This window comes from Barbus barbus (genome assembly GCF_936440315.1).
Source record: "Barbus barbus genome assembly, chromosome: 40".
In the NCBI taxonomy this organism is placed as follows: Eukaryota; Metazoa; Chordata; class Actinopteri; order Cypriniformes; family Cyprinidae; genus Barbus; species Barbus barbus.
The window spans coordinates 21,669,629-21,681,180 of NC_136718.1; the positions used below are offsets into that span (position 1 = coordinate 21,669,629).

Consider the following 11,552-nt stretch of genomic DNA (forward strand, 5'->3'; position numbering starts at 1 on the left):
ATTAAGAAAGAAAATCAGGTCAGTTTTGTTTTCATGTTGACTTTCAATAGCTCTGTTCTGGTGAGTTGGTAATGAGTCAAATAAAATGATGCCACATTGTCACGGCAAAATAGACCCAGATTTGCTAACTTTTGCACTTCATTATTCAAAAGGACACTTTGTATTCCATGAACAAACACGTCCGTCCCTTATGGCTTGGCAGCATGAGAATGAAGGCACAGACTGTACGTCTGAATCCAGACCCACGCCAGCAGCTGGGAGTTACACCCATTCATATGTTCTCTGGAGATAAACTCAATTCAGTGGGTGCTGAAGGACTGTGTAGTGGGGTTAAATGAATCTCTTTGGGCGACTGCAGTCTAAAGGTAAGAATGTATATTTAAACATTAGAAATAATATTTCAGTGTACAGTGTCATTCAAAATGGTGAAACATTGTGGGTCTTAAAAATGTCTTAAAGTCTTAATTTACCCTTACCCAAATTTAGGCCTCAAAGTCTTAAACTGAGCCGAATGTCTTAAATTCATAAGGTCATGGCATTAAATGTTGCATACACTTTATCAGTATTTTTGTTGTGTTTTCTAGTTCTAATATCTAAACATCCTCATATCAAGATACCTTTACTTGAGATGGAAAGTGGATTTTTTTTTCAAAATTAAGTGAGTTTATGCTTGAAATATGAACAAATATCTGTCAGTTAGGGTATGAAAGTGAATTAAAGAAATTTTTCTGAGCTCATTAGAAGATAATTTCATTGTGAATAAACTCACTACATTGTGATCAGTTTTTGTGATCAGAAAAAAAAAACTTCAGTCATTTAATCTTGTCACTTTTCTTTTCAGGTAAATGCATTTTTTTTTTTAAATTTAAGAATCTTTAGATGTTTGCACTGGAAAGCAGGACAAAACACATCACGTAGGAAGGACATCACTTTTTTTATTACCAAAAAAGTAATAAAGATCCATTGGATGTTGTATTTTCAAACTTTGAAGTGTTGCTAATACAGCTCACCGTGTGCTTCCTAGACAATTAGAAAACGTATTCATTGAATGTTTAACACATTTCTGTCATGACGACTCTATGAGAGTTTAGCATATATATGACATATATATGCTATATATATATATATGTTTCAATGTGTTTGTTCTTGTTGGAATAGATCTGCTTCGCTGCTGTTGCTGCGGCAGAGCAAGTACCGAGACTTGCTAATACAAATGCATCAACAGACATGTTGCTGTGAGCATGTAAGAAATACTGCTGCTGCACATATACAAGATATAACCCCTAAGTATAGCATACATGAAATTGCCTCGTAGCAGATCTATACAGGTGGAGCTGGGGAAGGTGGAGGGTTTCTGAAGCGCGCTGCAACTGTTACAGCAAACACTAGTCAAGTATTTGGATGTTGAGCAGCAAGCTCATTGGCTGCTGATGCAAAAGAAACCAATCAGCTGCACCATGTGATAATAATGTAATTATATCCGTTTGAGTTAGAACCTATCAGTCTACGCCTTCTAGAGTTTCATGACAGAACATACAAATTAACATACAGCATATAAAGGGGCCATAAACTGCCTTTTTATTATTTTGTACTGTTGTCTGAGGTCCACGTATAATGTTATCAAGATTTTATATAAAAAAATTAATCATTTAGAAGTAATAGGCTATTTTCTGTCCTGATTTGACCCCCCTCATCTGAACGCTCTGTTTGAGTAGGCGTGGTGGATTGTAGACTCGGAAGTAAACACCCACTGCTCTGATTGGCTAAAAGTTGTGGATGCTGCTGTGTTTTAGGTTAAAAACACATAAATACATGTTACATATCAAACGATCTGTAATAACAGACAAAGCAATAGTGATAACATAATACAAATAGTTATTCACACTTGTGTGGTGCGACATCGTTTCCAATACAGTCAGCACAGCATTGTCTTTTAGTTTCAATCTTTCTGAAAATCCTGCGTTGAATTGTGCTTTGTTTGTAAGCGAACATAGGACCAAGTTCTTACTGGTGCAACCTGGTGCTTAATTAAAAATAAAGTCAATCAAATAATGTTTATTTTTTGGTTTCTGCGTAGACCTGCATTTGCCGCTCTCATTATTTACCTACTTTGTGCGCAAATTAGTGGGCAGGGCTAAACAGGCAGTGATGTAGAGGCAGGTGTTGATCATCATCTGCGGAGGCGGTGTTTAACCAAACTATTACGTCATAAAGTGGCACATTCCACAAGCTGACGTTTTGGCAGACTGGCTTCAATATAAGATGTTTTTAGACTAATGAGAATGTTTTGAGTTCTGAAATTGAATGAATGTTTTCATAACATAATGACGTCTTATATATCAAAAGATCAAGGGAATTTAGATTTCTCAGTTCATGACCTCTTTAATTATATTACAGTAGATATTTTACCCGGTCTGATTATTTTGTTTGAAGGATGAAATAGACATTCGATGGCTCAAAACAACCTGCCTGCTTGAGCAAAAATGGTTAAACTGTGCACTTGATAGGGGTCACATCTTAAGTTAACGGATAGCTTTTCCTCCTCAATTTGCACTGCAAATTACTGTATTAAATGTTCTGTAATCTACTGTCACTAAATGCTAAATACAAGCTTGAGAAGTGAGGCTAAATACAAGCTTGAGAAGTGAGAAACCAATTTCCAATTACATAGCAAGTTCCAGATAAAAAAATCCCTGTTAAGTGAGGCTTACACAACATCAGATAGACTGTAATCAGTTTCTAAAAGTGCGCAAAAATATGGATACCCTCTGATCTGGAAATTCATATAGTTGCAATTAATTTTTCTGCCCTGCAGCACGCTCATTACACTCATAAATAGTGTAAATCTCATTTAAATCATAACTGCTATGTAGGTGTATCTATTCATGCATATAATTCTCAGACATACAAAGAGGAACAGTGTCGGCCCACATCTCCCCTTCTGGAACCGTGTGGAAAATGTGTATGCGTGCTCTGCTTAAGTAGGAGCAAACAGAGACCGCATTTACATTTCAATTTGGCAGCGAGACATAGCAAGTTTATACAATCTCTCTCTCTCTCTCCTTTTCTGCAGGGCTCAAAATAATTATAGATTGATTCAATGCTTCCTGCCTTCGACAAAAATCCAAGCTTTTCAGCAACTCTGCTGCTCCCAGAACCAAAAGGTAATCTAGGAATGAGGTTCATGGCCGATTGGACATCGCTTTAATGTAGAAATAAAAGCAGCAAATGCCAAAAATAATATAGTTTTAAAATTGGACCGTTATTATTATTATTAAATTACTAAATTATTACAGTTATTACAGTACCAATTTAATTATTAGAACATTTTATAAAAAAAATTATATTTAATATTTAACACTAATTATTAAAATATTACTGCAGCAGATTAGTAAATTGTTGATTAGATGTTACAAAAAGTGACTTTAGATGTTAATACTGTATATTGTTTTTGTTTTATTTTTTACATTATGTACTGTGCACATGAAGAAAACATATTTTGCTGTTGCATCACAAATTTATCTTATATTGTGTTCTGGTCATTTTGACCTGGAGTGAATAATGCTTTTTTGCCCAAAAGGTGAGGTGCATAAGGCCTACAACCAGTTCCAAAAAAAAAAAAAAAAAACCCTGTGCTAATTGAAAGAAAACAAGTTGACAAAAATATTATCCAAGATTTGGTGATAATTTTACAAGCATTTTTTAAAGGTCAGTCATATTTGATTGGGAACATTAAATCAGATAAAGCATGACAAGCACATCTTGAAGTGGTTTGGCCTGTAAAATGTCTGCTATTACAGTTTGTTGCACAAAGCAACCTAGAAAGTTTAGCATCGAACTGGTTTCTGTTTAGCATGAAATGCGCTCATATCTTGGTTGTCTGAAATGGAGCAGAAAATCAGGCTGTCAATATGGAGGGAAGTATTGAGTGTTGACTGCTGATTGTTGGCTAAGTTAAGTTTTTGAGACAAAAGAATCCTTTGGTTCTTGAGATGCCTTTGGAATTGACTTTCTGGGTCGACAGCATTTATGTAATTATAAACTGCAATTACAAGGGAGAAAAGGAGCAGGATCGGGCTTTGTTAGTTATCTGCGCAGAGACAATTTTCCATTGTGCAAACCTGTAATATAGGCCACATGATAGAGCTGTTCAGCCCACACGATGAATGGACTAAAGGTGAGAGAAGAGAGGGATCAACACATGGATAGAAAATAAAATAAGGCACATTTTCCTGCAGCCCAAGCAAAAAGGAACAAAGCATTGTTTGGCCATTCTAGCATCTATTCCTATTCTAGGTCTATTCTTCACACAAAGCTATTGCATGGCTTCAGATAACGTATATATAGTGACTTTCATGATGCTTTTGTATGTATTTGTGAAAGCTATAATCTTTTCATTGTGACTGAATTAAAAACAAAAACAGTATATATTTTCTTGAAAATTTCTCCTTTTGTGTTCCACAGAAGAAAGTCATACCGGTCTGGGACAACATGAGGTTTGGTAAATGATGAGCTATTCTTTTAAGTTCATTGATTCAGCAACAGAGAGCATCCCATTTGATCTCTCAGCTTGACACAATCAGAGCGATCGCCTCTTAAGATTGAAGAGTCCCTCATATAAATAACAATCTCTGTTTATATGGAGGAGGTGCTATATTGGGAATACTAAGCAGTATTGGGACACTCTAAGAGGGAAAACTATATGTATAGTTTCTGTTAGTAGAAACGGACTGATTCTGATTTAGTGTGTTAGACTGAAGAATGTCATTCCTTTTGTGAGTGAAATGTAACATATTGCAGTTTTGTATTAATAATAATATTGCAGTTTTAGGATAAAATGCCAAAGTGTTAAAAAACGTAATTCTGTTATTTGTTGAAATCAGTGTACTACAGTATTGAATGTATTGCAGTGTTGCCCCTATTTACTTTCTTAATACATAGTCTCATTGTGAATGATTTATCATTGTTGCATGTTATAAAAAATCAAAAACATGACACATTCTTGAGCAGCAAATCAAAATAGATACTGTTTTTAGAAATAAACTGAATACAGGATCCATTTATAATGATGTTTGCTTGTTTGCGATTCTAGCAAATGTCTTAGTTTGTCTAAATTTCTGATATTTCGCATCTAACCACCATCTCAACTAACATTGTTGTCCATAAGGTATCCATGCTTTTCATCTATATTTAACACAGTCCTTAGGCTACAAGTATCATTTCAATCTTTAATGAATCAAGCACATTACCCAGTATTTTTAGTTCACAGTTTCCTTTCACACAGTTTCTTTTCTCCTTTCCCTCTCAGACTCTGTACTAGCCGAGTTCCTTGGGGCTTGTTTTTGTCTGGCATTAAACCAGGCATGCTGAGACCTTCCGACAGCTTCCAGACTAGAAAATGAAAGACTGTGAGCAACGCGGATTCCGTTGCCAGGGAACTGCATAAATCAACTTGTCATTGGCTGAGCGGAGATGATTCAAAGGTTTGCTGACCACTTGTTGTTCAGCAGGATGTTTGTGGTCGTATTTTTCTGGTAGACATAGATGCTGAATGTCCAATTTTCAAGACCTGACTGGAAATAGTAAATAGACCTAATAGCTTCTGTAGAGTATCTAACTAAAAGCTTTTGCCAAGCACCTACGATACAGTATTCAAACAGATTTACTTTTTAGGTCAGGGGTGCTGAGTGCTGCACCTGCAGATCTATTTTCCTGAAGTTCAAACACAAACACACCTGAACCAGCTAATTTAAGTCAAGTACACAAATGCAAACAGATGTGTTGGAGAAGTTTAAATTAATCAGTTCCTCCAATATAGAGTACTGCAGTGATGATATATTTTTGTAGGCCAACCTATAAGTTAGCATCACTGGTTCCCTGGACAAAATCCCAATAGGATTTTTCCATTGGCTTTTGGATTATTGCAGAAAATAAGATCTGTGACCAACAAAAGTTTGTGATTCTTACACAAACATGATAGTTTTCACAAATGAACAGCAGCTTTATGAAATTTAAAGCATAAATGCAATTGCCAGATGTAAAAAGCTGAAGAAACAAACTACACAACGGTCACAGACTAGTCGATGACTTTACATGTTCATTGTGATGACATTTAATGTCTCAAACAACCTCAGCCTCCCGTTCAGCCACTTGTTAACAACTGCCTAAAGTAAGTAAAAGCTTTCAAAAGAAAACTCAAGGGGGTTTTACTGTCTTAGAATAAAACATAAACATATTTTGAGCTTGTGTTCACCAGACCTTTTTTCAGGCATTTAGCTAAAAACCCATTCAGAACCCCAACTGACTGGTTGTGGCCTACATAAATGTTGTCCCTGCAGCAGCATGCAAGATTAGTTTAGTATTTAGAGGAAGTCAGTGGATCTTAAATCATAGAAGCTACATTGAAAACAGTATGTCTGTATGACTTATTGAAAACAATATGTCTGTGGCATTTCCCATTTTAGGAGCGTGCCATCCATTTGTGATTGGTTTTTAGGTTAGTACCACCCATAACTTTTTTCCATCAGTTTTCTGATGTGGTATCTGCTCTTAAATTTCATTTGTGATCAGATTTTTTCTACGTCATGATTGGTCATGACACTCGAACCAGTGGCATTTTTGTCTGTTTTTCCTATAAAACTATCATATGACTAAAATTGGAAAATAGTGCACTAGTTGTATGGACCAATTTTGCAATGCTTTTATGATGTATTTTTGGCATTATTCTTCAGGCTTGACAGCATAAATCAGCATATTGTATGAAAAAGAGCAGGAAGAAAACAAGGTGATAAGGTGATAACAAAATTAATTTTTTTGGTTGAATTGTTCCTTTATTCTGTACCATAGTATGTTTTGCTGGGAATTTGTCTCTTTTGCATGCAGTGATGAAGCAGTCAAATTATTGTTACATCTATCATGTCAGCGTATGAAAATGACTCTCCAGCTGCGCTGGATTCTGACTGAAGCTCAGACTTCAGGAATGGAAATGATCCGTAGGAGTGGGTGTTGCAGGAGGGATGTGACAAGTAAATTGGTGTGTCTAAATTGCAGCACTGTGTCATTTCAAAAACCTCAATTTATGGATATCAGCCATATTCCCACACACAGGTTTTATCTTTTTGTCAAGCACAGAGAACAGAGTGTTAGAGGTGCCGAACGGAGGAAACTGGCTGTTAATTAAAGTCTGTCACAGACGATCTCACACACCAAACTGTCACACAAAGTTTGTCCCTGCAAACACGTCCACTAGGAGTTTCACTTCCTCCTGTCTTTATGTAAAGCTGTTAAGAATTTACTTGCTGTAACACAGTCAACCTCCTGTTTACTAAGATAAGTGTAAGTGTTTGATATGTGATTATTCATTTGAATGTTCATCTCTGAGAGGCTGTAAATTAGAGTAAATTTTTCAAGAAAATTCTAATATGTTATTTGATGTGTGATACTAATGCTTTTTTCATATTTGCAAACTCTGGAACTAAGAACAGAAAGATGAAATTGATGTATGCATATGCAGTGGCATTAGTTGATTAGGTTTAATCCAGTGTGAATCAACAAAACAAACACAAACTCCATTCGGACAGTCATAGTGTCACTTTTAGCTAATTAAAAAAAATCATATTAAATCTGTCATTGACCGTATAAGCATAACTAAGAATCTAAACCCATCTTAAACAACTGGCACACATATCCTCTAATCAACTGAATGGACTGCTTTCAAGGATTATAGATGTATCAGTGGCCAAAAGAGCCATTTAATCTTTTATTCATCAGTGTTTGTTGACGCCCTCAATTAATCATTATGTGATGCCACATTGTCAAGACTGTCTAAGAGGCTTTCTAGGGCCCTTCTACAGTCATTTAGCTCAGGAGACTTAATGGAGTTCTTATATGGCTCATTTGAGTATCAGCTTTGTTTGCTGTTAGTCCTAAAACGCCTTTGAAGAAAGCATAAAAGTTTTTGCCACATATGGTGTTGAATTCTGTGTTCAGTCTCAACTGGTTCTTGTATCTTTGAAGCCTTGAAATAGTTGTGTACTCATTTTCAAATCTGTTTTTGGGCTCTTAGTTTGCCCATGTTTGGTATAGTCAGAATGAAATATAAATGTATTCAACACTCGGAACAGATTCAAACAAAATAGACAGACACAAGGGGTGAAATTATATTACTACTTTTACCACAGGCAGAAAAAATTGATCTAGGTAAGAGATTGAGAGACAAATGTGTGGAGCAGCTTCTTCTGCAGCATTTTTGTCTGCTGCACAAACCAGATCACTGGGATTTATAACCTCCTTTCAATCCAATCCAGCTGTAGTGAGTAGATGCATCTGATTGGCTTAGAGGGACAGAGGGTGTGTGCTTAACTAGAGGTTGTGCAGATGTCCAACTACTTAGGGTATGTTTACATGACAACCGTGTACTAAAAACGGAAAAGTTCTTCCTTTGCATTTTTGAATACATACAGATGACAACATTGTCAAAATGATGCCCATTCACACTGATCCATGAAAAGGACTAAAATGCTGTATTATGCATGCCAGGCCAGTAGTTGGCAATGTTGGCCTACTTTGTAAAGAAACTCTACATGCATAAATTCACTTTGGTTTTTTTGTATTTACACAGAGAATATAAAATGCATTTTGGACCTGTTTTTAAAGGTTTGTTTTCATGTCAATGAAGGGCCAAAACACATTAAAACATTTTCAGTTTTTTCGTTGAAAACGGTGTAAACAGCTCCTTAAACGTTCACGCTTTGCCAGAATGAAAGCTCTAACGCTAAAAAAATAAATGTGGCTAGCTCGGATTATTTGATTTTGACTGTAGTTGATGAGAAATATTTAAGATCATATTAAAATCTCAAATTTTTGATTGGAGACTTTGTATTTTGAGATCCAGTACGTTTTCTGAGACTTTTATGAGGCTTTGTCCACATCTGTACAGATATTTCTAAAAATAATAATAAATAAATAAAAAACAGTTTTCACTTCTTTTAAAACTAAACCTATGGTCACACCAACAGCATTTTAGATGACAATGCAAAAACATTCATAACCCAATTTTTGCAGCTATTGCAATGTAAAAATTGTTATAAAACCTATTTAGGTGAATGACAGAACACAGAGAATAGGCTTTTTGAAAAAGATCAGTTTTTAGTTATCTAAAATACAGTTTACATGTGAATAAGATGCCAAAACTCGTATTCTTATAGATATGGACTGAGAGACACATGAGATATTACTGGGTTGTTGTTGTTTTGTTCAGGATAAACTTGTGCAACTGTCCCTTACTGCCACCTAGAAGAAGCAGAGATTTTTAAAGAGAGTGATTTTTCTTTCCTATGGCGGAGCTCTCATTACTCACTCTATATTACAGATTCTCAGCTAATACTGGAGTGTCAGAGACCCATCAGAGAGAGAGAGAGAGAGAGAGTCAGTGCACTGCTGCCCCAGAGACTCCCTCAGGCTTACAGATCATTTCTTCCTAGTTTTAGGAATGACTCCGACAATAACCTCCTGATTCCCATCAGCAACCGTGTCCGGCAGCATTCCATCACTCTTCGTCGATATTGATCTGGCCGTCTCTCTCGTCTGCCTCATCAGTGCACACGTATGACTGAGGACGACCGTGGGCTGACATGCTGCAGGATACGGACAAAATGCATTTCACCTCTGATTCCAGAGCACTTGGCCTTTTTGTCTGGTAAGTGGCCACTAAGGGCAATAGATCAGTTCGCTTCCATTATAACACTAGGAAATGTTCACCTGGTGGACAATCATGCCTGACCTTGCAATTGAGCTAGAGTATAAAAGTTTGTGATGTTCTTTAACTATGTAAACTTTCTGCAAGCAAAAAACATCACGAATTATCACAACTGGTGCTTGTTATAACAAATTTTCACTTTTCAAAACCTTTTGCTTTTGTGTTTAGTTAGAGAAATAAGTCATCCTCAGGCCATCCAAGATGTCTAGTTGAATTTCATTGGAACAGATTTGGATAAATGTAGCATGACATCACTTGCTCACCAATGGATCCTCTGCAGTGAATGGGTGCCGTCAGAATGAGAGTCCAAACAGCTGATAAAAACATCACAATAATCCACAAGCAATCCACATGACTCCAGTCCATCAGTTAACATCCTGTGAAGTGAAAAGCTGCATGTTTGTAACAAACATATCTAACCATAATAGTCAGTCATCTAACTATAACATTGCTTTCTCCAATGAAGAAGTCATTTTATCTGATTTAGGAGAGAAATATGCACCGTTTACGAGTGAAAACAGTCCAAAACAGTTCTAAACAAAAATATTGATGGATTTTGATGTGAGAGAGGACAACAGGGAAGGAACTTTTCCACTGAAGGTAGCAGTATTATGAATTATAGACTTGTATTTTGGTTTAAAGCTAAAATGCCTTAATGGTGAATTTGTTTCTTACAAACAGTTTTTTTTCAAGACCTTCACAAGACATTAATTGATGCACTGGAGTGGTGTGGATTATTGAGATGTTTTTATCAGCTGTTTGGACTTTTATTCTGATGGCACCCATCCATTGCTGAGCAAGTGATCACAAAATTTCTTCAAACCTGTTCTGATGAAAAAATAAATTTTACATTTTGTCTGTCATGAAACAGGTCCATGGACTTCCATTCGCTCGCCACCAGAGGTAACTCTTCCATCAAATCGACTCTCACACCACACAGACCGTTGCATATTACCCTGGACTGCATTTCCCATCATTCATTGCACTAAGTACACACAGCTGTGTCAATCACACGCTCACACCTGAGAATTATCACACAATCACACACCCTACTTAAACCATGGACTTCCTCTTCCTTTCTGCCGAGTATTGTTCTGTGTATAGCACTCTCCTAGTGTTAGCTGCCTTACCAAGCCATTCTGTGTTTCTGTTTTATTCCAGTATTGTTCTGCATTTTTACTCTCCTAGTTTTAGCTGCGATACGGAACCTGTTTCTTGTTTTCTAGTCTGTGTTTCCTGGATTTACCCTTGTCTCGCCGTTCAGACTCTGTTTGTACCTTATCTGGACTATCGTTCATGTTTCTGGATTACACCTGTTGTCAAGCCCTCTGGATATTGTTCACTGATCAAAGATCCATGCTTGCCCTCTGGATTATTCTTATGTCTTGTCTGTGCCATACCTGTGTGCTGGATCCTGCTTGTGTTTTTTGCCCACGTCTTCGTTTAATAAAGCTTGCAAATGGATCCGCACGTCTCGTTCGCCCCGTTACAGGCATCATGTGTCTCTTGTAGCTAGGCAGAAATGGTCTTTAAATAACAGGAAACGAGTCGTGTTATACAATAGATTTCTTCTCTTGTGCGTCCATCTGCTAGTCTTCCCATCGAAGCTTTGCCATTTCTATAATGACTCATTTTCAAGTGCAGACTTTGAGTGTGAAACTCAGCATATGACACCTCCTGTAGATTAAACCTGCTGTTATATTGGATGTATTAGATGCATATTGTTTCATTTTTGACAGCAAATTGCCAGAAAATGCTGACTGGGACCTTTTGAAACAATTTACCCATTTTTGCT

General features: G+C 36.6%; 1 long non-coding RNA gene across 2 annotated transcripts; it reads left to right on the top strand.

The window, feature by feature from the left end:
• Window positions 1–296: 296 nt before the first annotated feature.
• On the top strand, window positions 297–11,222 carry LOC306859634. Of its 2 annotated transcripts, XR_013783314.1 has the most exons (7): window positions 297–365; window positions 1,159–1,243; window positions 3,074–3,164; window positions 4,465–4,501; window positions 5,309–5,483; window positions 9,371–9,697; window positions 10,629–11,222. It is a non-coding gene; the product is annotated as an uncharacterized lncRNA (long non-coding RNA). The 2 variants fall into 2 exon arrangements; XR_013783315.1 differs by lacking the exons at window positions 9,371–9,697; window positions 10,629–11,222 and adding an exon at window positions 6,732–7,974.
• The last annotated feature ends 330 nt before the right edge of the window (window positions 11,223–11,552 follow it).